The sequence below is a fragment of the Zonotrichia albicollis genome, chromosome 5 (genome assembly GCF_047830755.1).
Source record: "Zonotrichia albicollis isolate bZonAlb1 chromosome 5, bZonAlb1.hap1, whole genome shotgun sequence".
NCBI classification, from domain to species: domain Eukaryota; kingdom Metazoa; phylum Chordata; class Aves; order Passeriformes; family Passerellidae; genus Zonotrichia; species Zonotrichia albicollis.
Window position 1 is genome coordinate 62,717,238 of NC_133823.1, and position 22,128 is coordinate 62,739,365.

At 38.5% G+C, this 22,128-nt stretch overlaps 1 protein-coding gene across 1 annotated transcript in view; it reads right to left on the reverse strand.

Moving 5' to 3' along the window:
• Positions 1-22,128, reverse strand: part of LOC106629664 (uncharacterized) — a 52,027-nt gene that overhangs the window by 18,324 nt on the left and 11,575 nt on the right. The window contains exons 4-5 of the mRNA XM_074540458.1: positions 21,034-21,255; positions 18,075-18,168 (exon numbers count right to left, since the gene is read on the reverse strand). The gene's annotated coding sequence lies outside the window, so the exon portion shown is untranslated. The remainder of the gene's footprint in view (positions 1-18,074; positions 18,169-21,033; positions 21,256-22,128) is intronic.

Below are 22,128 nucleotides of genomic sequence, written 5' to 3' on the forward strand. Positions count from 1 at the left end.
TTGCAGCTTGGTGCTAGGACAGTCTGAAAACTGCTCAAAAAGATGACTCAGGGATGTATGACATGGCTGGCCTGAGAAGAGAGAATGAAAGGGGCAGACGTTACATGCAGGCACTGGGGAGCCAGAGTAAAAAAAAACTGGGCCCAAAGAAAACTGGGGCCAGAGTACCTAGATGTGTCAGCAGGCACAGTGTTCATTTTCATGCTTTTTTCTGTTTCAGATTGATAAACATTATGTTCAGTCACTCACCAAAGTTAATGAAAGATGCTGGCAGCAGGCTTAGAGCCTGAATTCCTTTATTCAGAGAAGATACTCCACAGAGGCAGTGGAAGCATTCCTGTCCCCTAGACAATTCTTTCAAAGTGCCTTTGTGTTCAGATGTCACCATCTCTGAGATGTTAAGGGTCAGTTGAGTCCCAATGTTTATGGAAGCCTTGCCCTTTCAACCTAAACTGCCTGCAGGGAAGGCAGCTAATTCTGGCTCCTTGGAATGGAAACAGTAAGGGCTGCTTTTTGAGCACCAAACCTTCTAAGTATCATTTATAAAAAGGTTTTTAATTTTATTTAAAACCTTCTCTACTACAGTAACTTCCATACTCTGCTGAAGTGTAGATTGTCATGACCAAATACTCTGATCTTTCACAGAGATGTTTTTTTATTAATAATAGCTCCTTAAGTGAGCCACAGGACTGCCTTCCTTGTACAGAAGCAAGAAACGGGGAGCTTTTGCTTATTCTAACCTTGCACCCATCATCCTCAGGCTCAGAATGAAGGGGAGTGCAGGTCCATTCCTCCAGCGCACTGACTCACTCCCCTCTTCTCAGGTGGCACATCAGTCAATAGCATTTACTTCCTCTGTGAAGCATAAAAATCCTTGGATTTGTTATAGGTTGCAGTCAAAAATATTTCTCCTCCTGCAACTGGTCATGTACCTAGAACATAATCACATTCTTAGCAGTTAATTTTAGGAAGGAGAATAAATAATGGGCTGTCAAGATTATCTGTATATTTGGCATCTTTGTATAGTCCAATTTTGTTGTCAAATTTTCATTATTTACTAGTGGTACATAAATGCTTCTTTCTCCCCTGTTAAGTAGCAAGACTTTCATTTGAACAGCTGATTACTCAACAAAGTCACTGTAGGAAAAAAATCACTCAGAATTTAGGTAGGGCCAGCCTGTTTCTGGGGAGGTTTTACTTTTTGTGGTGGACTTGTCTGTTTTATACAGTTAACCTGGGTCCAAGCAGCCACTAAGAAAAGGGATCTTCTCTTCTTTTATTATTTACTGAAATAATTTTGTGCAGAGAAGATTGTAAGGGGAGATGTGTGCCAAGTAGCGGCCTCCTATTCCATAAATTGTAGAATTTTAGGGAATGTGAAGAATAAATACAAAATCTCCCTGAAGTCCCTCCAGCATTCCTGCAAGACTTGACTTGATTACCAGGCTTACCACCTACCAGAAAAGGGATATAAGGTAGTCTGCTCCCCACCTAGAGCTGTCCTTAAACATCCCATGCTCAGCCTGTTAATCCAGATAATCTTTTTTTTTTAATTTATATTGTAATGTTACATAGACTAAAAATAATAATAATTAAAAAATCCCCAAATGAAACAAAAACCAGAAAAAAACCCATAAAATAAAAAAAGCTTTCCCTTGCTGCTTTGTGGTAATTTCATTTCCTCTTACATATTCTAACCCCAGTAGTTCCTGATCAAGGAGTTGAAACCTTGTGTTTTGTTTTCAGTATTCTCTAAGGAAAGGACTAAGTCTGACTGACATAGAAATAAAGAGGAGTCTGCTTTCTAAGACTAAAATAGCTTATCATCCTCTGCCTTTGTCAGTAAGTTCTGGGCTTTTAGCTGTTCTTTTAATGGCTGCTCTGACTAATTGATTTGTTGTTTACAAGCAGAGATGTAACTGTCAGGCTTGTTCAGGGGTTCTGGTACTATATCCATTTTTACCTCTATTCCTGCTATCTCCTATTTCTTTTCCAAGATCTCTAATTGCCATTCTCAGCTTGTCCTGTCTTTAGTTCCCTGTGCCTTTTACCTGGTGCTGCTGTGAATTCACCAGAATGGTGATTTAGGAGCTCTCCTACCTACCCAAAGTTTTGTGGATTAAATTCAATACATGCCCCCATCTGCAAGGCTTGAGAGCTGCCATGCTCTCAGGTGCAAGACAGAGAAGCAGGTTTTGACAAGCATCCAAAATACAAGTGTCCCAGAAACTGGTGGAAGAGACAACAGTTAGACTCTCAAATAATAGGAAAATAAAATTTTTGGTTCCAGACCAAAGACTTGGTAAGAAAAGAGCTGAATGAGTTTTGACCTCTGACTTGTCAGGTTTTGTCAACTCAACAGAAGGGTGTTTTTTCACTGTTAGGGAGAAAAGAGAGATGGCAGAATAAAGAAAGGATTAAAAGGTAAAAATTAAATGGAGAAAATAACAATATTTTCCTTTTCAACCTTCTGCCAAATGCTTTGATCTGTTTTTGGAGCTGTGCTCTTTCTGCTGAGGAAGGTGAAGCAATGTCTCTTTCAAACCTTTGCAGAGACATCTGTTGTTTTGTTTGTTCATATCAGACAGTCCAATTCTTTATCTCCTTTTGCTCCATCAATACACCAGGCCTGGGGGAAGGGGTAGAGGGGAAAGACCAGGAGTTGTGAATGCTAATACAGCTTGATTAGTGCGGGAAAACCAAGCTTAAAGTATATTTTTGAGAGCTGACCTAGCTATGGTCATGAAATCCTTCTCCTGCTCTACAGCATGATGCTAAAAATTATCATCAATGGCTTAGATTTTGTGTGATAGGTGTTAAACAATTTCATGAGATTTTGCAAGGACCAGATTTTGTACACAAGTAGTCCCACTGAGCTGGATTTCAGCTCAGAAATACAGGGGTAAATGCAGATTAGCTCCTTCAAAGGCACTGGAGTAAGTCCAGATTTACTGTGGTGGTGTTTTATTATGACTATTTCTATGGAAAAAAATACAAAAAAGACAAGCAGGCACTTGCTTAAACCCTGTTGAGATGGTCTGAAAGGAATTGTGTTCAGGTTATCAGACATGATGATTTGGGAGGGAGAAAAATCTGACTCTGAAGGTCTTGAACCAACAGTCCTTAGAGAAGTAAAATTTCCAGAGATGCCAACAGGGAGTTTGGTGAGGGGTGAGGATCTCAGTACTGCACGTAGATCTCTCAGAACACCAGCAGAGTAATGGTACAGAGAAACAGGGTGACTGCTGTGAGCAAATGCACAGACTGCTTAGGAAAAACAGTACCTCTAATATGTAGGAAAGGCTGACTTTAGAGCACAGGCTTTTACTTTGCATTTCAAGTTAGCTTATAACCCAGCCTAGCATTTAGATCACAGCACACCAGCCTGAGAAACTGCTGTCTGGGAAGACAGCCAAGAGCTGAGAAAATTAGCGAAGGGAGAAAACACATTCTGTAAATGTTGGACTTCAGAGAAGGTACACTCCAGCCTGGTATTTCTACAACTTTCTTGGGACTGATATTCATATCCTTAAAGCAGCTTGCTTTTATGTGCATAACAGTCGCTTTTTGATGAGAAATGAAAGGTTGTGCACCCCTGATTCCTTTTGCTTTATTCCTCCTGTGCTCACTTCTCTCCCCATCCAAGTAACAGTTTTACAGAAGTAGAAGAGTACTGAATTCAAGTCAAGAGTGACAACTCCTTCCTTCTATTTTGTCACAGGCTGCAGGTTTAAAAATGATATGTACAATGGATGTTTACTACTAAACTATTCTCTAACTGGAGAGAATAATGTACAATTAGCTTAGTAATAAACAGAATTGTAGCCTGTTAAAATAGTAAAATTTAAAAATGCAAGAGATTTTAGCTCTGCACTTTATTAGTCTGCCAAGATGAATAGTTATGAGTTTTTAAAATAACACATGCTACCACAAGAGTAGAGCTTGGACAGAAAAAATTCCCTTCAACTATATTGCACAAAAATGACTCAAATGTGCAGTGTCCTCTGAAGAAGCAATGATTTCACAGAGCTTATGCATGTGCCTACAGAAGAATTCTGCTTTGGCTAACAGACATTTTTAGGATGCAGTAACCAGGATAAGGCACTGGGTGCTAGGTAATAATGTTTGCATTGTTTAGTGTCCTGTAATAAAACAGGGGAAATAAACTGGAGAAACGTGGCTGATCTAATTTGAATTTACTGGCCAAAGACACTCATAGGACTTCCCTGTAATGCAAATCAAATAATGCTATATATCAAGGATTATAGAAGGTGGAAAAAGGAGCCTAGGTCACACACAGTCTTTTGTGGAGAGCATGAACTCCAAGTTGCATTTTAAGGAGAAACACCTGAAATATTATTTTGGTCAAATTAATTAAAAGTCTCCCCAAAGCAGTGTAGCATTAAATTTTTGGTTTTGCCTTCTGAAATTGTGGGGTTTGTGCATTAAGTCTGAGCACATCCCAAAGGTTTGATCAATAAAGTAGTTCTAGAGAATTAAGAAATTGAGAATTTCTTCAGCTAAAGGAAGGAGCATACAACAAGTCTGAAACTGCAGAATGTAAAAGGAAAGAGAACGCTTGCAGAACTTATCCGAACCAACAAATTACCACTGGCACTAAAAGATTGTGCTGGCATGGCCAGTAATGAGTCAAGCTTTTTCAACTGAATATAGTGAAACCTATTCCCATTCCCGTATGGGTTGCAAGAAATTGAACACAGTAGATGCTTAAACGCAGCTGAATGTTGTCTTTTCTTAAATGATAAAATGCTTGGTGGTAAAGAAGCCTCACACAAAGCCATTTTATGCTCGTATTTTCTATAAAATGTGATTGTTTTTATCATTTTACTGTATTGTATTGCTGTCGTATGGTTCCTGTAATAATTTTTCAGCCTTATTTTTACCAGTAGAGTAGTGAAAAATAAGAATAGATTTATATGGTTTTTGAAATGACTTATATTTGAATATATATGTACACACACATACATATATATATATGAAATATCTATTTTCCGACTCAAAATCCTAATTAATTTATTACCTTAGATAGGAGACAGGTCAAACTATAAATAGAACCCCTATTTGAATGCCTTTACCACTTTTTAAAAAGTCCTGAACACAAAAATGAACAATCAAGGACACTAACAGAAACACTCTTTCTACAATGAAAAAAACCCCAATATAATGATAACAAAATATTGTTATTTCAAAGATATAACTATAATAATTACTATAATATTTATTTTCTTATATAATTGCCAAAACAATTTACCCAGCAAAGATGAATCTAGAAGACTACGCATTAGAATTTTTTCTGACTGGCCATATTTCTTTCAGCCCACAGGGAGCAGGATTAGTTTTCAGGTATAAACCAGAAAAAGTTCTAATCATATTTGGTGCCAGTGAGGCTTTCCTGGTGGGCAGCACAGCTGCATCCTGTGTTCCCAGCCTCAGGTACGGATGTTGTGCCACAGGTAAGCTACAGGACCTTTATGACAACTGCAAGCCCCTTCTCCAGAGAAGTTGCACTGTTTTTCAGTGTCTGTACTTTGCAGGAGCCCAAAGGGGATGCAGCAGGCCACTGTATTTTTAGACACTTAAATAAGAAAGAGATACATAAAGTTCCTGCTGTGATTTACAGCAGGGATCCCAGACTAAATTGTGCAGATATTTTGACACTTGTGATAGATTACAGTTAAAACCCAGTTCTTTATTTCCATATGCACAACTTCAGAAGTCAGAGGGAATGACTGAGCTGACGTTCCATTACATTTTACAACAAGTTTGTTATAGAATTCCAAAATTTCTTGCTAAGCAGAATCCTGGTTTACTGTGTAAGAATGTGAGCAGAGAGGAGCCTGTAGCACACCACTGCCAGGGAGGGAGCTTTGATTTTCACTGCTTTTTGCCAGTGTGCCATGCCTATTGGACGTGCCATCAGTCACATTTGACATGAAAATCTTCCTCAGATAAATCTATCTTTCCTACAAAGGAAGGAATTTGATGCCTTCAGACATTCAGGTTTTTAGTCTGTCACAGAAGACATTTAAGAATTCACAGCTTCAAATAATAGCCGTAGAGTCCACAGTGAGAGTCTGGTAGATATGATGATGTCTGCTTCTTGCCTTCAACCACTTTTTTTACATTAAAATGGAAACAGGATTACTATTGTACAGTCTTGCAATTTAATATTTTTCAATATGCTATACAATTTCCAGTCTCTGTAATAGTCAGAGCCCAAAAAATTAGCTGTTTCGTGCTCAGGTAATCACTTTTGCAGTAGAAGTGGGTATAAACAAAGAATTATTTCTGAATCAAACACAATTCTACTCTCTTTTTCTTGCATACTGCTCAAATTTCATTGCATTTACACTTAGTTGCTGGTAATTATTGTCAGAAGGGGCAGAACAAGCCCTGTGGCTCCTGACATGCTGAAAGCAGTGTTCAGCACTGCTGTGCTGAGCTGGCTGGAGGAACCTGCGCTCTCTTACAGCAGCTGAACTCCAGTGAGAGGAAAGCTGCTCACCCTAGAAAAGTGTAGAACCTCTCCTACAAGGAGGTCATCATTGTTTGTCTTTTGCACCTCAAAGGCTCAACTCTGAAAGTATTCTTTGACTTTTCTTGTGAAATGAACCCAGTGGAAAAAAGGCACCTGCTTGTTTGCAAGCATGCCAGCTGTGCAGGTATCTGTACTAACACACATGTCAGAACTTGTTAAACCATTTGGCTGCCTAATAGATAAAGAAAATCCCCTAAGGACAATATCTTAGTTTTTTTCCTGTGATTTGAATTACCATTGATCTCAGTTCTGTTGTCTTTTCCTTCTTTGCAGAGCAGAAACTCATGTTTAATTATCGCTTCATTTGGTGGGCTTTTGGTCTGTTTAGTTAATTAGAATAAAAAAATAAAGAACTCCTAAAATCTATAACCTGTTTGGAAAACAGTTCCTTAGAATTGTTCTGTAGCTATCAGAATAGACCAACAAGGATGATACTTTTTTTGAGCTTTTAGATACCAGTGGGTTTTCTTAGAGAAAGAAAGGGTTGGTGCATCAGAAGTAAAATGGTGCAAAGAAGCAGTGCTGTTCTTCCATAGCCTTGGTACAATTATTGCATTAGCAAACTTTCCAATTAACCTGTGATCCACAGCTTGACCATGCAGTGATCACTCAGAAACGTTGCAGTTGTCCCAGAGGGAATCTAAAGTGTCTAAAGTGCTAGATGTATTTATCACAGAGGCTGCTTTCCAGTGTGCCAGATGCCATTCTAAGTTCATTCTCCATCTGCATTAATGGCTGCTTTAGCTAAAATGCAAACTTATGCTGAGTGGTCTCTACAGAACCTCTACAGCCTCCACAACCTAGGGTGCAAATAAACACAATTGCAGCTGCTTTTGTCCAGAAGCAGCTCAGGCAGAAATCAATATATAAGGCAAGCAGAAGGTAACTGCCAGACAATGAATAATTTTGGTCACCTGCCTGTACCCCAACCCAAAATCATTCACACTTTTGGCTGCCAATCTTGCATCTGTTTTGAAAAGATTTGGATGCACCATTAAGCAATTCTCATATGTGAGCTACCTGCATAAATCAGCTTATGCTTGAAAGTAGGCTGCTGGGCTTCTCTTCAGTGTTTCTGTATTCCAGAAAGTGCAGCAAACATGTGTAAAGCCCCATATTTGTATCTTGAGTTCCAGTTGGCTCTGAAAGGAAGCTCAGTCTGAATGATGTACAGTACAAGGAAATAGGATGTTACAGCTCGAGTGAAAGAAATAAAATGCTTCTATACCAGGTAGTCTTTGATATTGAATAACAGATATAATAAGTAGCAATATATGACTCATATAAAGAAATAAGCAGAGTTTTTTTCTTAAAGTCTTCACTGGTGTAACAGTACATGAGACTTGATGGGTTCTCTTCTTGTTACATTTCTGTTTTATACTTACCTTACGTGTCAACCATACAAGTAAAGCCAGAAAAATTTGAATATTCAGGGGACTTGAATTTTTTTTTTGGTGATGAGGCAGTTTCTATCAGCCATTACTGAAACCTCCTGTTTCTCTTACCAGTCCTTGAATCATTTGGTCTGCCCAGGAAAATTCTCCCTGTATTTAAAATCTAACATTGCAGATGTTTCAGGTCCCACAGATAAGAGCAACCCTACCTAGAGATACATTTTGTATTATGTTTTTAGTACAGATGAGATCATATCAATTTCTTCATAAGAAATTCAAGTAGTATTTGTCTCAGACCACTAAGTTACATATTTAGTTACACAAATAATTTTGAAACAGTATTCTATTGCTCAAGCCCATATGTTATTATGTATCTACCTGTATGCAATGTTTCTGCATTTAAGAACCTAGAAACTGCAGAAAACTCCATTATCCATTATGCCATTCAATGGAAATAATAAGAATTGTATTGGAGATTAATCTGGAGCTAGTTTGGCTATCAGGTGTTTCTGCAGCACAAGGTAACCTATCTGGATATTTTTAAATGATTGAAGTTACTACAGAGCATGTAGTAAAGATTCCTTTACTTCTACTACTACTACTACTATTATTATTATTATTATTTTCAAAATATTAAACATGCTGCTCTTTTCTCATGAACACACACAAGACTCACGGAAGTAGTGTCCACTGCAGACCTGCATTGAGAGAATTTTAAACCTTAAAGGCAGAGCTTTTAAAAGATTGAGTGTTTCTATGACAATAAAGACATGAACTTTGAAGACTTATAGCTAAAATAGCAAGATGATGATGAAACCATAGTTGTCACCAAAAGGAAGAGCAAATTCTAAGTACTTTTTGCTTTCTTGAAATTTGTCATCTTTTTGTCAATGAAGCTGCCAGAAGAAACTAAACAAGTGTATTGGGATGCACTGAGCAGTTTACAGTCCATCAAGTTTCTCAAGAGAAAATGACTTTCTTACTCTGCTGGAGAGTTTACAAGCAGGTGAGAGGTAAATCTCTTTGAGCTGAACACCAAATCTCCTAAGATGTTACAGAAAACAGAGAGATTTTGTTAAGGAGTGAAAAATTTGACCAGTACTGAGACCATGGTAGTTCTCTGTTCCACTAATTCTCGCTTAATGCTTTGCTGTTTAGTGTCCGGTTTTCGGCTGTTTGGAGGGCCTGGGAAGGCCCGAGGTGGCCTTGGGGCAGCCCACGTATCAAAGGATGAGAAGAGGCTTCAGTTCTTCTTTCGGTCTCTGTGTTTATTAATTGTTTATCTAAAAGATTTTCTTTCGGCCCGACAGAGGTCTGCTCAGCAGCCAGCCATGAGCACACTGTCTCGCCCTCCGGGCAGTCACCTATCTTTATACCCAAAGTTACGTGTACAATATTTATCATTTTTCCCCAATACCTTTTACCCTTATTGCCCGGTGCACTTTTAGTAATGACCAATCCCAAAGTGCCACCATCACCACAGAAGATGGAGGAGGAGAAGAAGAAGGACAGGACACGCCCCAATTCCTCCATCTAACTTCTCTAAACCCCCCTGTACAGAAATCCTAAACCCTGTGTCTCACCCTCTAATTAACTAATCCCTTCACCATTCACCCCGGTGAAATCCTCCTATCCTCATACAGGTGTCGTCTCCTGTGTAGGGTCAAAGTCCAGCCACCAGACACTTCTGGCAACATTCCAGGACTCCCGAGCCCCCCAAGGGTGGTCTCGGTGACTCGGCACCTCAGTCCTGAGGTGCTGAGATCCCACAGTTTAGTATTAAAGACATGGAGGGAAGAGATGAAGTAGGACCCAAGGTAAGACAACATCTATAAGCACTGAAACTAATGCTGGTTGTCAATAAAAATTGGTTGATTTTAGCATAGATTTTAGAAGGTGTAAATTTAATGGGATGTTTTCCAAGTTGTCATGTTATTTCGAAGTGTCTCTGTGTATCTGTCCCCCTCTTCTTCATGTAAATTCTGCAATGCCTAGTTATATATGAGCATGGCTTCATTCACTGTAGAGCTTCCTTTCTTCTTGACTGTCTCTATTTCCAGAACTTGTAGAAATCAAATAATTTAGGGGATTCTTTATTCCTATTAGATTAAATGTGACCAGGATTTGGAACCAGTATTGAAGAAATGGGATGGAAATAAGCAGAGAAGTACATAGACAGAGCCACAACCTGAAGGCCAGTTCCACATAAACCAAATGTAAATAAAAGATAAGTTTCTGTCTGTGGATTGGCTACAGGGGAAGGTACAAGGAAGCAAGGAAGATCAATGTGTGTACTTTGTGTACTATGGTGTACAGAATGATATCCAGGACCTGGTACATGTGGCAGGATATTCTGATACAAACCTCAGCTCTATCAAGACTGCAAGAAATGATGCACATTGAGAAATCCCTGTGGCTCAGGTGCACCTACCTTGGGGACATAGCTGAAATATAACAGTTACAATAGTTCTTCCCTTTGCCTCAGGTACCCAAACCCCTGGATGCAGCAAGGAATTTAGATTTACATGGTGTCAGATCCCAGCAAAGAGAAATCAGGAACTGGTTCAGACTCCTTCCTATTTTGAAGCTAAAAAATTATGGTCCAGAGCACTCAGAGGCTTGGGCTTCATTCAACTCCCTTATCAGAAACTCCTTAACTGTTTCTGTCATCTCTGAATGGGGAATAAAACTGATCCTATTATTTGGTATTTCTAGGTCAATATCTGATCCTCTGCTGGGAAAAACTGAAATCCACGGACACTTAATGCTAGCAGACAATCTTAATTTTTCTCCTTCAGCTACAAGGAAAAATATGGAAAACCCCATAGGGAGAACAAGAAAAGTTAAGCAATCCATTTGTAAAGCTGGGATGTGGTAGGCAGAAAGGCTGCTGGAAAGCCTGGGAAGTCACTGGTTCCAGATGCCTTGCTCTCTCTGTGTGCCAGCAGCAAGTGTAGGAGTACTTCGGGCTAATCTGGATTACTGTGGGGTTCTTTTACCCCTTTGGAGTGTGTGGTTTCTTCCAGTCTGTTGTGCCAGCTGCCACAAGGGCTGTAGCTGGAGGAGAATGCCTCTGACACCAGCCTGCCTTCAGCAGCAAACCCCTGCCTCTGTCCCAGGGCAGCATCACAGTGCCAGGGCTGGCAGATCCAGGAGAAACTCCCATGCCAGCCCCTCTCAAGCATGAACTGCAATAACTTTTATTCTTGCAAGTCTGCATGACGCCCATAATTTATTCATCCCAAGATGTATTCATCCATCCATTATTTACTTGCATTGGTTTTACTACTATCATTACAATTTCATAAACTGAAGCCTAGAGAAGGACATGGGAAGTTAAAGGCAGAGGTAGTTGCTGGACAAAGACCCTGGGCTTGCTTCTCCTTGGTTTCTGGCTGCCTTCAGGGGTTGTGTGAAGACATAACACAGAGTAAGCAAAACATCTCCTCTCTCTGTTCTCTTCAGCAGTTTGGTGGAAATCCTTTCTGCCCCTAAATTCCTCTCTGCAGTCCTTTATACTCTGTGGATGTGGTGAGGACACTGGAATGTAGTGACATGGTAGCCAGTGCTGCCATGTATGAAAGCCAAGAGAAAGGCAGGGATAGATGGGGAAGGAATGTTGGTGCTGCAGGTTACATCTTCCCTCCTGAGTGCATTCTGAGGGAGCAGGTTTCTGTTTCTCTGAGCAGGAGGAATGAACTGCCCTAAGGTCTACTTACACAATAACCATATTTAGGTTTACTATTTCTGCCCATGATGAAGTGTGGGGATTCCAAGGGAAGTGGGAGATTGTGTTGAAAAGAGTGGGTGGAAAATCCTGTGTAAAACATTCCCTCCCTGGCGCCCAAAACTTCCTAAGGAATCATTTTAAGCCTTTTCAATCAGCCAGATATTCACTTCATGCTACAAAATCACAAATTTGTTATTCAATTTATAGGAGAACAAAACTTTGAAAAATAAAGCAAAAAATTGGTATTTCACTTCTATAGAGGAGAAAAAACAATTGCCATAAAATTAGATGGCGGCGTATATACCTTTTATGTAAATCAGGATGAGAGGCTAAATAAAAATTCCTTAGCATGAAAAGTGGACTGTTTCAGATTATATATGTTCTGGATTTTTAAAGGACAACTTCTCTGTAGCTTTGTGTAAAACAACTGCAGATGTTGAAAAACATGAATCCAACAAAATCAAATCAAGGTCTTAGAGATGAAAATTTAATCAGGAAAAAGGCACTAACTAATACATGTCAATGCCATAGATATTTGAACATTTGTTGCGCAATATACGATACACAGAGTTGTTCTTACAACAGAAGGTTATATATTCTGAGGGGCTTTCTGCACATAAGCACAGATGAGAAGAACAGCTGTGAGATGGAGGAGCAAAAGTTGGCATCCCCTGTTCTCTCCTCAATAACTGTAGGAAGTGTGTTTTGCTGATTGCTAGGCATGGATGAACACACAGGATCTAGGTCCAGCAGATCTGGGGCATTGTCTGTGTAACCAAGTGTAACCAAGAAGAAAATGAAATTTTATACACTATTCTTTTTCTTGGGTATCCTTACTGTATTATTTTTATTAGATTTTAAGGGTTCCCTGGTTAGCTCTGATTGCATTAACAACCTTATTTCCCCATTATTGTCAAACAAAAGCACTATATTATCTCTTAAGCTGGGGTAAAAGCTATGGCCAAGGATGCACCATTAGAGATCAGAAATGTTAAGTGGCAACAGTTTCCTTATTCTGGACTTGAAGGATGCAGAGCAAATATACCCAACTGACATTTGGTTTGGAAATATTATCCCAAAATAATGTTCTCTCTCTGGGTAGTATGCACATATTGGAACTTCATGGTATTTGTAAAATACTTGCAATAATTCTGCACTAGAACAGTGTAAATCTGAGTCAGTTTCATGTGCCTCATAACACAGAATGTAGTGGGGCTTAAAATATTTATAGTATTGTGCTGTGTGATATCTTAATGCCATGCCTGCATTTACATTTCAGTTAATGTTATCCTGCCCTTAGGGAAATCTCTTTTGCCCAAGAATGCACTCTCTCTATAACAAATAGGATCAAAAAATCTCAAAAAAGAATTGAACAGCAGTAATACTTACAGAAGGAGAAATATGTGAATTCACCATTATCAAGAGTAGTGACCTAGAGAAGCATTTTTGCACTTGATTAAAACCATTATTAAACACTTGGACTATATATGGTAGCAAAGCTTTAAACGAAAAATGAGCATAGTATATATTGTATAGTGTGCTCCATTGTTAAAACTTTCTATGCATTGGAAGTGTCTGATGTGTCCATAACAATATCTCAAGGCATCTGATCCCCTGTGGTTCAGATTCCTGTTAGAAGGTCTCTGACCATCTCCTGTGTTGGAAGACTCAAACAGTTAAGGGAACCTGGACAATTTATAATTCTTCAGAAGTGCCTCTTTTACATCCTTTGAAAGAAATTGGAGACATATCACCTCCAAGTATTTTTCAATATGTTGATTTCTGGAAAACTGGGAGCTTTTTGGCATTTTTCCTGGACTTGTAATCAAAACAAATGCAAAAAACCTACAGTTTTCCTCTCCAACATACATCCTGCTTATCAACAAGCCTTGCTACATAGTGTCCACCAAGATCACCATTTTAATAAAAATGCCTTCAAAGCATTAATTCCATTGTTATTAATTCAAAAAGCCTCTCGGAAGCTCAGTATTCATAAAAGAAAGATCTTCTTTGGCTCACTAATATATAAAAGTCATCCTTCTAATACAGCAGCACTGTATCAACAGGAACCAAATGCTACAGATATAATTACTGGGCATCACTGGCTCAGGAGTCATAAAACCCTTGACTCTGAATAAAAAAGCCAAACTTCTATTAATAAATTATAACAACTACTTCTTGTAGCAAACAAACCCCATATCTTCTTATAATAAAGAAATGCATATTTATGGAAAGATTAAATAATCTGATTATGTAAGAGCATATTTGTGGCCTAAAAATGTCCAGCCATGCTGCTATCACTAATCTTTACACTGAATTATAATCAGGGCATGGTAACGAGAAAAGAAGAGTGCTGTCCCTCAATGAAATTTGAGAGACAGGGCTTGCTAACTTCCTTCTAGGCAAAGTAAATTTCAGAAATTTGATGCTCAGCTCCACCACTGTCTGTCAGAGACAAAGATGTGTTTTCAAAAGTGCTCATCAGCAGATACAGCAGACTCAGTTCTTTCAGTGGGAACTGAGCTGAGACACTGACAAGAGCTTCTTGAAGTCCTTCCCTCCTCTGCTGTCCTAGGGCAAATCTCTGCTTTCCATGGCAGAGTGAAAAAGGAAGACTCTTACAGAAAGGAAATCTTGAGACTGTTTCTTTGTGCTGTTTTATTTTGGCTGTTGTTTTTCAAATTATAACACGGTAGTGAAGGCTTCCCATCACACTGGAACATTCTTGTTCAGGGGCCTGGTTCCACAACTGTCCTTGAAATCCTCTAAGAAAGGGTTTTCTAGCCTCCAAAGAGCATGACAGGATAGATAAAGGACCTTTGATCTTACTTCCTTTTTCTGAATGCATTCCTGAACTTTCACAAAGCCTACTATTGATTAATCAGGGGATAGCAAGAAAATTGTGGGAATAGCTTGCTTTGAGGGGGTGCATAAAGAAATAGCTTTCCATGTCTGCACATTGTTACTCATTCATGAGTAGAAGGGCTTGAGCAGATTCTCTGCAAGTGCTTAGATTTTGTCATAGTATTCAAAGGAGTACCATTTACCTATTTCTGAGAGAAAGCTGTTTTCTTAATTATGTAGGTATCTGTCAGTGAGAAATGAAAAAGGAAAGAAATATACTTAGCAAAGCATGTAGTCATTTCCAGCTCGTTCAGTGTGGGAATTTACAAACACTGAGTCTGTGCAGGCACAGGTTGCAATACAAGCACAGGCACCCTTGAATCAGAGAGCTGTAGACAGCAGAACAGAATGTCAGGCTGTGTTGGGGTTTGTTCATGAACTGCTGGGATACGTTCCCTGAGCTTTTTGGCTGCATCACCTAATTACATGGTTGAGGCAATGGAAAGATGGCAATGGCTCATTCACAGCCAGCAGCAGCAGCCGAAGGTTTCTTTGTTACAGAGCATTTAAAAACTTTCCAGCCAAAAGCATATTGCTAAACTTACAGAGAATTGTTCTAACCAGTCACTAAAAGTACATGTACACCTGCTCACAAAACGCTGCCTTGCATGCCTTCTATTAACGATACACAATACTTCAGCATTAAGCTTAAGGCCTTCTACTATCTTGCTAAGCATATTTTTCTGTAGTCTGAAGGTCTATCTTAGCCTGAAACTCAAGCTATTGTTTCCTGTCCTTGCTTGCTGTACCATTGTAACTTTTTCTACTTTCAGACTTTGCAGCTGCAGCTAGTTCTGAGTTTCTTTCTGTTCCTAAAGCCTGCTTTTACAGCTTTCTGGAAATCATCTTACCTTTACTATTTCCTACATTTCCCCCTCTCAGTACAACTGAAAGAAACTTTCTTAACTTTGTCATTTATTAACTACTTAGCGTTACATAATATAGATGTACTATATTATGGGGTATTTTTTGCTTGTTTGAGGAACTGTCTTGTTTATTTTAAGTGTTGTCATTTTACAGCAATTTTTAATGTTATAAAATATTTAGTCTGTTCAAAGGATATAAGTTAAATGTGATAGTAGTTACTGTTTACTATTCTAATTAGTCTCATCTGTTCTAAGGTCTTAATTTAAAGCTTTTATCTACAGCTATACTTACATCTACTATCTCTGTAAAATCTTGAGAACTTTCTGTGATTCTATATTCTACATCTTTCTCTTGTATGATAAAAACTTCTTTGACAGTTTTGTCTATCATGTGTCGCATATACTGAAGTATATAACATACTGTTACTAGTACTACTACTAAAACTACTGACACATATAAATCTATTTTACAAAGTTCCTTCAACAAAGGTGTAAAGTTCTATCTTTTGAAAAAATCCTCTAACTATGATCTGCCATCTTTTTTGATTTGAGCTGTTAGATCTTTTAGTTTTTGTATGCTTTTGTGAATAGATGGTTAGAGAGATTCATATAACACAATCTTTCAAATTCTTCATAACTATGTCCATGTGCCAGTAAAAGAAAATCAATTCAGTGAAAGAAAATCAAATAAAAGAAAATCAATTCCAGAAAGCTTTTACTTTTAAATTAATCCACTGGCAGCTGGACAAAACATTAGAAATGGTGAGGAAAAGAACAGAGAACACAAGAGAGAGCAACTTCCCACCTCTGAATACTGCATGCTATTCTGGTCTTTGCATTTTAAAGGATCTAGAAGAACTAGAAAGGTTCAGAAAATGGCAACAAGCTTGTCAAAATTATTGGACAACTTCACTTGAAGGCAGGATTAAACAGACAGGAATCCTTCAGACTGACAAAAGAAAAGCCTGAGGGATGCAGACCAGCAAGTGACATGACACAATGCATAATGATGGATTGTTCACAGCTTCATCCACTACAAGAACAAAAGTACATGAATCAGAGATAACAGAGTCTGAATTCAAAATTAAGGGTATGGTAAGAGACCTGGGGATCTCCCTTGTATATGCTGTTTACAGGTCTTTGCATGAAGGTTGCATGAATTTATATAAGGAAAATATGTGAAGGAATACTCAGTGCCCAGAAACCAGCTCTGTGTCAGGAATTCCCTGAGCTGGCAAAGGTTGAATGGTAAGAGAGTCTCAGAGGAGAACCGTGTTTCTCAGGCATCTACATTTGACCATTGGTGGAAACAGAATACTGGGTTATCTTCTTTATACTCCAGTGTGGTTTGCTTATGTTCTTCTGTAACATTCTTTCAGTACTTAAAGGGGCTTATAAAAAGTGTGAGGATGACTTTTACACAGGCAGACAATGAGAGGACACAGCAGGAGCTAAATGACCATTAAGGTCCCTTTCAACCCAAACCATTCTAAGATTCTGTGAGGGTCCATAACAGGGCAAAGCAATTTCAGGCTGCAGGCCATGCTATGTTTGCAGGTTCTCTGTCTTATAGTTCAAGGAATGCTATAGAGACTAGGCATTCCTAGTCTCTATAATTTTCCTGTTCTTGGCAACAGGACCAAATATACCAAGTTATATATTTGCAGCAATACTGTGCATGCAATAAAATTTTAACTGTGAACATTTCAGTCTGGATTGTTGGTTACTCTGAACATACATCACTGGCAGTAAAACAGGGAACAAAAGTTACCCTTTTACATTCCTTTCAGGCACTTCTGTGCTGCCAGAGCAATCTGAAATGGTCTTAAATTAGTCAACAGCAAGCTGTTCCAGCTTAAATCTGCCCTTGTTTGAGAGAGGCAGTCCCTGCCTATTTGATTTCTGGCAGGAAAGAGGGATGAGGGAGATGGTAGGAAAGTAAACTGGTCACTGATGTGGTCCATAAATGCATGCTGCAGAGCTACTTTCTTGAGTTTCGGTGACAAAGAAGAACAAGTTGCAACAAATGACACAGAAAAATGTTCTTTAGATTTGAGCTGTTTCAACAATAATTTGTTGTCCATCAGACTCACGAGGCTTAACTAATGCTTTGTGAACTACATCAACTATGATATCCTTTTTCTTCAAATATCTTTTCCAGCTCATTAGCCTGTAACCAAAATGTCTCTTGGGTAAGCTACACATTCTAGAAACTCTAATAAACTGACTAACCTATAGTCTGTTCCCATCTCCACACTGCTTTCCCTTTGTAATTTGGCAGGCTTATTTCTGTCAATATATTTTTTCCTATAAAAAGCATTGATTATTTTCCTCCAGCTCTTGACCTCACCCTTCCTGATGCAAACCTTAAAATTAATGGGATACTACATGTATCAGCTGAATTTTAAATTTAAAGCCAGGCCTCTTTTTAATGACTCCACCAGGCCAGTGTCATAGATGTAACTGGTAGGGTTGCTTTTTACAGATTTGTGCCTGGTTTTAACTTTTAGATATGTTTTGTTAAAAGGTAACCATTAGCTGAGAAATATAAAATATATTTTTTACCATGATATAGGTGTGCAGTACCATTTTTTGTGGGAAAGAAAATAAGCAGAACTCACCTCTAATTACAGTAGACTGTCAACATAAAAATCAAGCCTTGCTTAGCTGCCTTTCATTGTGTCTTGGTGTGCAACAATCTGCAAAGCTTTTGTCCTGCAAAGGTTAAGGGAGAAGTAATTCTAATATATATGAGGCACAGATGCTTTCATTACCATGCTAGATTATTCATGAAAGTCCCACTTAGACAGATAAGCAGGCATTTGCCATTTATTCCTCAGTGCAATTAAACTCAAAATGTCTCCACACTTTTTAGGTTAACTTTGTGGAAGGTGTATTGATCTTAATTGGGTTTTGTATTAACACATTACTAAAACCCTGTACCCATTTGCACCCACCCATCCAGCGCTGGGCTGCAGAGCCATCCAACAGGGGCCAAAATACAAACCTTTGGTATGGCAAGTCTTGCAAAGAGAACATTTCCTAGCAAACTCACCTTGTTTATTTTTATGGAAACAGGAGAGTACAGAAATTATGGAGAAAAATTGTTTCCCTAGTTTTTTATGCTAAAGAGGCAGAAATATCTGCACATTAGCTACCTCTCCCAGTTATGAGTGAGGTTTATATTCATATGTGGCATCAATGGCATCTCAGATTTTAAAAAAAGCGCTAAACTTTACACTTTAAACTGAAAATAATAAGCTTAGCACCTTTAACAGGCGTGTTCTTCAAGATGGTTGGCTGTGGGGTTTATCCAGCTCTCTATTTCTAAAGAAATAAAATAAATCTTCCTAGAATTTTCTGTAACAAAAAATTTATTCCCACTAAAAGTCACCTTATTTCTATGTGATTTTTTAATGTGTATTATACATTACAATTCTCTATGAAACTATAGAGTATGTACAAAAATAACTCAGGCTGAACATTGTGATAAATTTTATTGCAGAGTGATGCAGGGAAACCAAGGCAGATTTCTTGCTATTTCAAGTTTTTGAAAGGAATCACAGATATTTCCTATATCTGTTATGCCATCATTTTATATGGGCCAAAATTGTGTCCGTATCAGTGGTAGCATTTCTGCTCAGCTCTGGGTATTTTGAGCCCCTGGCAATACTTTTGAACATCTAAGAATAGAATTAAAATATACATTTCAGCCCAGTCACTAGGTGCAGAAGAAAATTGGGTGGTTTTTTTTTCCCTTCTGTACACCATCCCAATTTTAAAAAATAAAATTAAAACTGTCTTTCCTTACAAGCTCATCTTGCTTTAACAGGGCACGTCAGAGATTTCAAGCTACTGTTTTGTCTGGGAATGGTTTGTTTTTCTTTTGTCCTTAGCAGTTTTTCATGATCGGTGAATAAAGGAACTTCACAAATGTTTTTCTTTTATTGAAATGGACACATAGAGATTGGGTTATCTGTATAAAGTGCACCACAGAATGCAAGAAATATTTTTCCTATGCATACTGCCTGATCTCACAGACAGGAAAAGGGCTTAAACAAAATGTCAGCTGAGAAATGTGCTCAATTCTGTGTAGCCAATGAGCAACTACATGTTTAATTTTAAAGAAGCATTTTGACATATTCCCTGACATTTTCACCTTTTCATTATGGCACTGTCGCCTTTTTTAAAAGCACTGTAGTGGCAATATAGATTTATCCAAGCAGCATTTCCAAACAGCAGGCTGGTTTACTACTCTTCTACACACTGTGTCTTCTAGAAATCCTAAAGTAAGGGGAATAAATGCCTCAGTGCTGAGGAGACTAGATTACATCTGTGCTGAAATGAATAAACTCTGTATCTAAATCAACTCTCCCCCATTTTGACAGTTTATGATAGCTTTTTGTGTTCTTTTTTTCCAACAACCATATTTACAGAAATTGTACTCTGAGATCTAAAGCATCCTGTTACATTTTATAGAAAGTATAACAGCACAGTAACTACCAGCCTGGAGTCTGAGGGAGCAATTCCTTGATATGACAATGACTGTTGCTTTAATCTTCCATCTCCTTTGTTTGTAACAAGTTGTGTCACAAGGAAAGTATCATGCACAACAATGGATCTGGCCAGAAAGCAGAGCTGCTATTGCCAATACGTGCTGAGGCAATAAATGTCAATGCTAAATGAAGCACTGCAACACCTCGAAGATCACTGAGTCATGTGCTTCTCAGTCCTTGCTCAGATTCTGTCTAGATTATCCCTGCAGTCATATCACTTTTCCTAAATTTTTAATGATTATTTTATTATCAGCTGCACAAATATACATTGAACTGTACAAGAAGAGTGAATGGCAAGAAGCCTTCTACCTTCCTTCATGAAATCTGTAGTTTTGTACTGCAGCACTCTTTAGTTTTAGTATGAAAATGAGCATGAAAAGAAATCCCTTTCCACAGATATAATCAAGAGAGATGACTCTCAGCAGTTTCCCCAGGAAACAGGCTTTTCCTTGGTGCCCTGTCATCCTACTCTCACCTTTAATTCTGAAATGCTTCTTCATTCTTGCCCTTAAGGAGAGGAAAATTAATGGCTAGCATAGAAGTGGTGTTGTGGTACGAATATTATCCAGTATAATATTCGTACCACGTATATATATATATATGTATATATATATAGGTTTCTTCTCTAGCCAGCTTCACATGAAGGTTAATTTTGTTCTTCCAGCCACAAGAGATGTTTGTTCCCCCTGTCCTTTGCAGGCAAGCTGGGGCTCATGCTGCATGTCCACTGAGCATGGCAGAGGTGAAACAGCTCTATCTCAAGGACTCTGTTATATCGACAGCTAAAATTTCTTATCTCCAATAAATGCTCAGAAAAAACTTCCCCTCTGGGAGGATTATTTCCACCTAAAGGAGAACTTGCCTCCAAAAATGTAATAACAAATCCAGAATTTCATAGTTCCTACATAGTTTTTGCTTTGCCATTGTTTCTTCTCTGTTTTCTTTTTCTTTCTTCATTTTATATACTTTGCCTCTACCTTGCTGTCCACCCCCATAGTTCCTTCTCAGCTCATGTCTCACTCACCTTCCAGCCCATACCCCAGAGTTTGGCTCCTTGGTCAGTGTTTCCTGAGGTTCTGCGGGGTAATTTTGAAAGAAATGTGAAAGGTGCAAGGTCAGTTCCACCTGTGATAGGATGATAGGCTGCTACAAGGGCATCTTTTGCAGGGTGGGCAAATCCTCTTCTTAGATGCTGCAGCTTCAGAACACTTTAGCTGGATCCAACAGAAGTTCTCTGGATTTGTCACTGGGGGAAAAAATAAACAGACTCTGACACAGTGGATCAAATGCAGCTAACTTAATACTTCTGCAAGAAGCTGTACTTTTAATTTTTTCCTGCTTGACTTACAAGTAATAAATGTGTAAACCACTTGACCCACATTGTCCTCAAAAATAAAAGGGAGGAAGTGGTTGAAGAGTTATTAGCACCATCCACCTTTGCTAAAATGTTTTTGTTACCCTGGAGTTAACATCTTGCTAGCTAACTAGCAAAAGAGATCCTCCCCCATACGAAAAAAGCCCCAAACTCATGAATGCAAATATTATATTGTAATGGGTTTATACTTCACCTGTGGAAATTGCCTTTTATTAAGTAGACTCAACAAAACTAGTGCTAGTCACATAGGTCAATTTACCCTGAAATAGCTGAAGCAGTGTTTATTCTGAGGACATTTATCTGTAGCCAGTGAGCCAAGCAAATTAACATGCTCTGGAGTTATGTACCTACCAAAATAAATTTTTTTGAGAAGGATCAAGAACAAATGTTTCTTTCTAACCAGATGTGCTCTATCCATTATAGTTATCTTCTCTGTGTGATTCTGCTGCAGGACACAGAATCCTTGATTTTTTTGTGATAGCAGCAAAATATTAGAATGTTGGCAAAAAAATACATAAAGCATAGAGCTAAATATTCTTACTGTCAAGCTGCAGAATGAGGTCCTAAAGCTGCATGAGAATAACTACATTAAATTCAGTGGAATATTTGAATATATCAAGATGACCTAGATAAAAGTGAGGAAGGAGCAGGAAGTAGTTCTGGAAACCAACCTTCTGCTAACCAGAGAAACTGACAGATATTAATTCCCTGATAAAAATGGGCTTGACTTCTCATATGACCTTA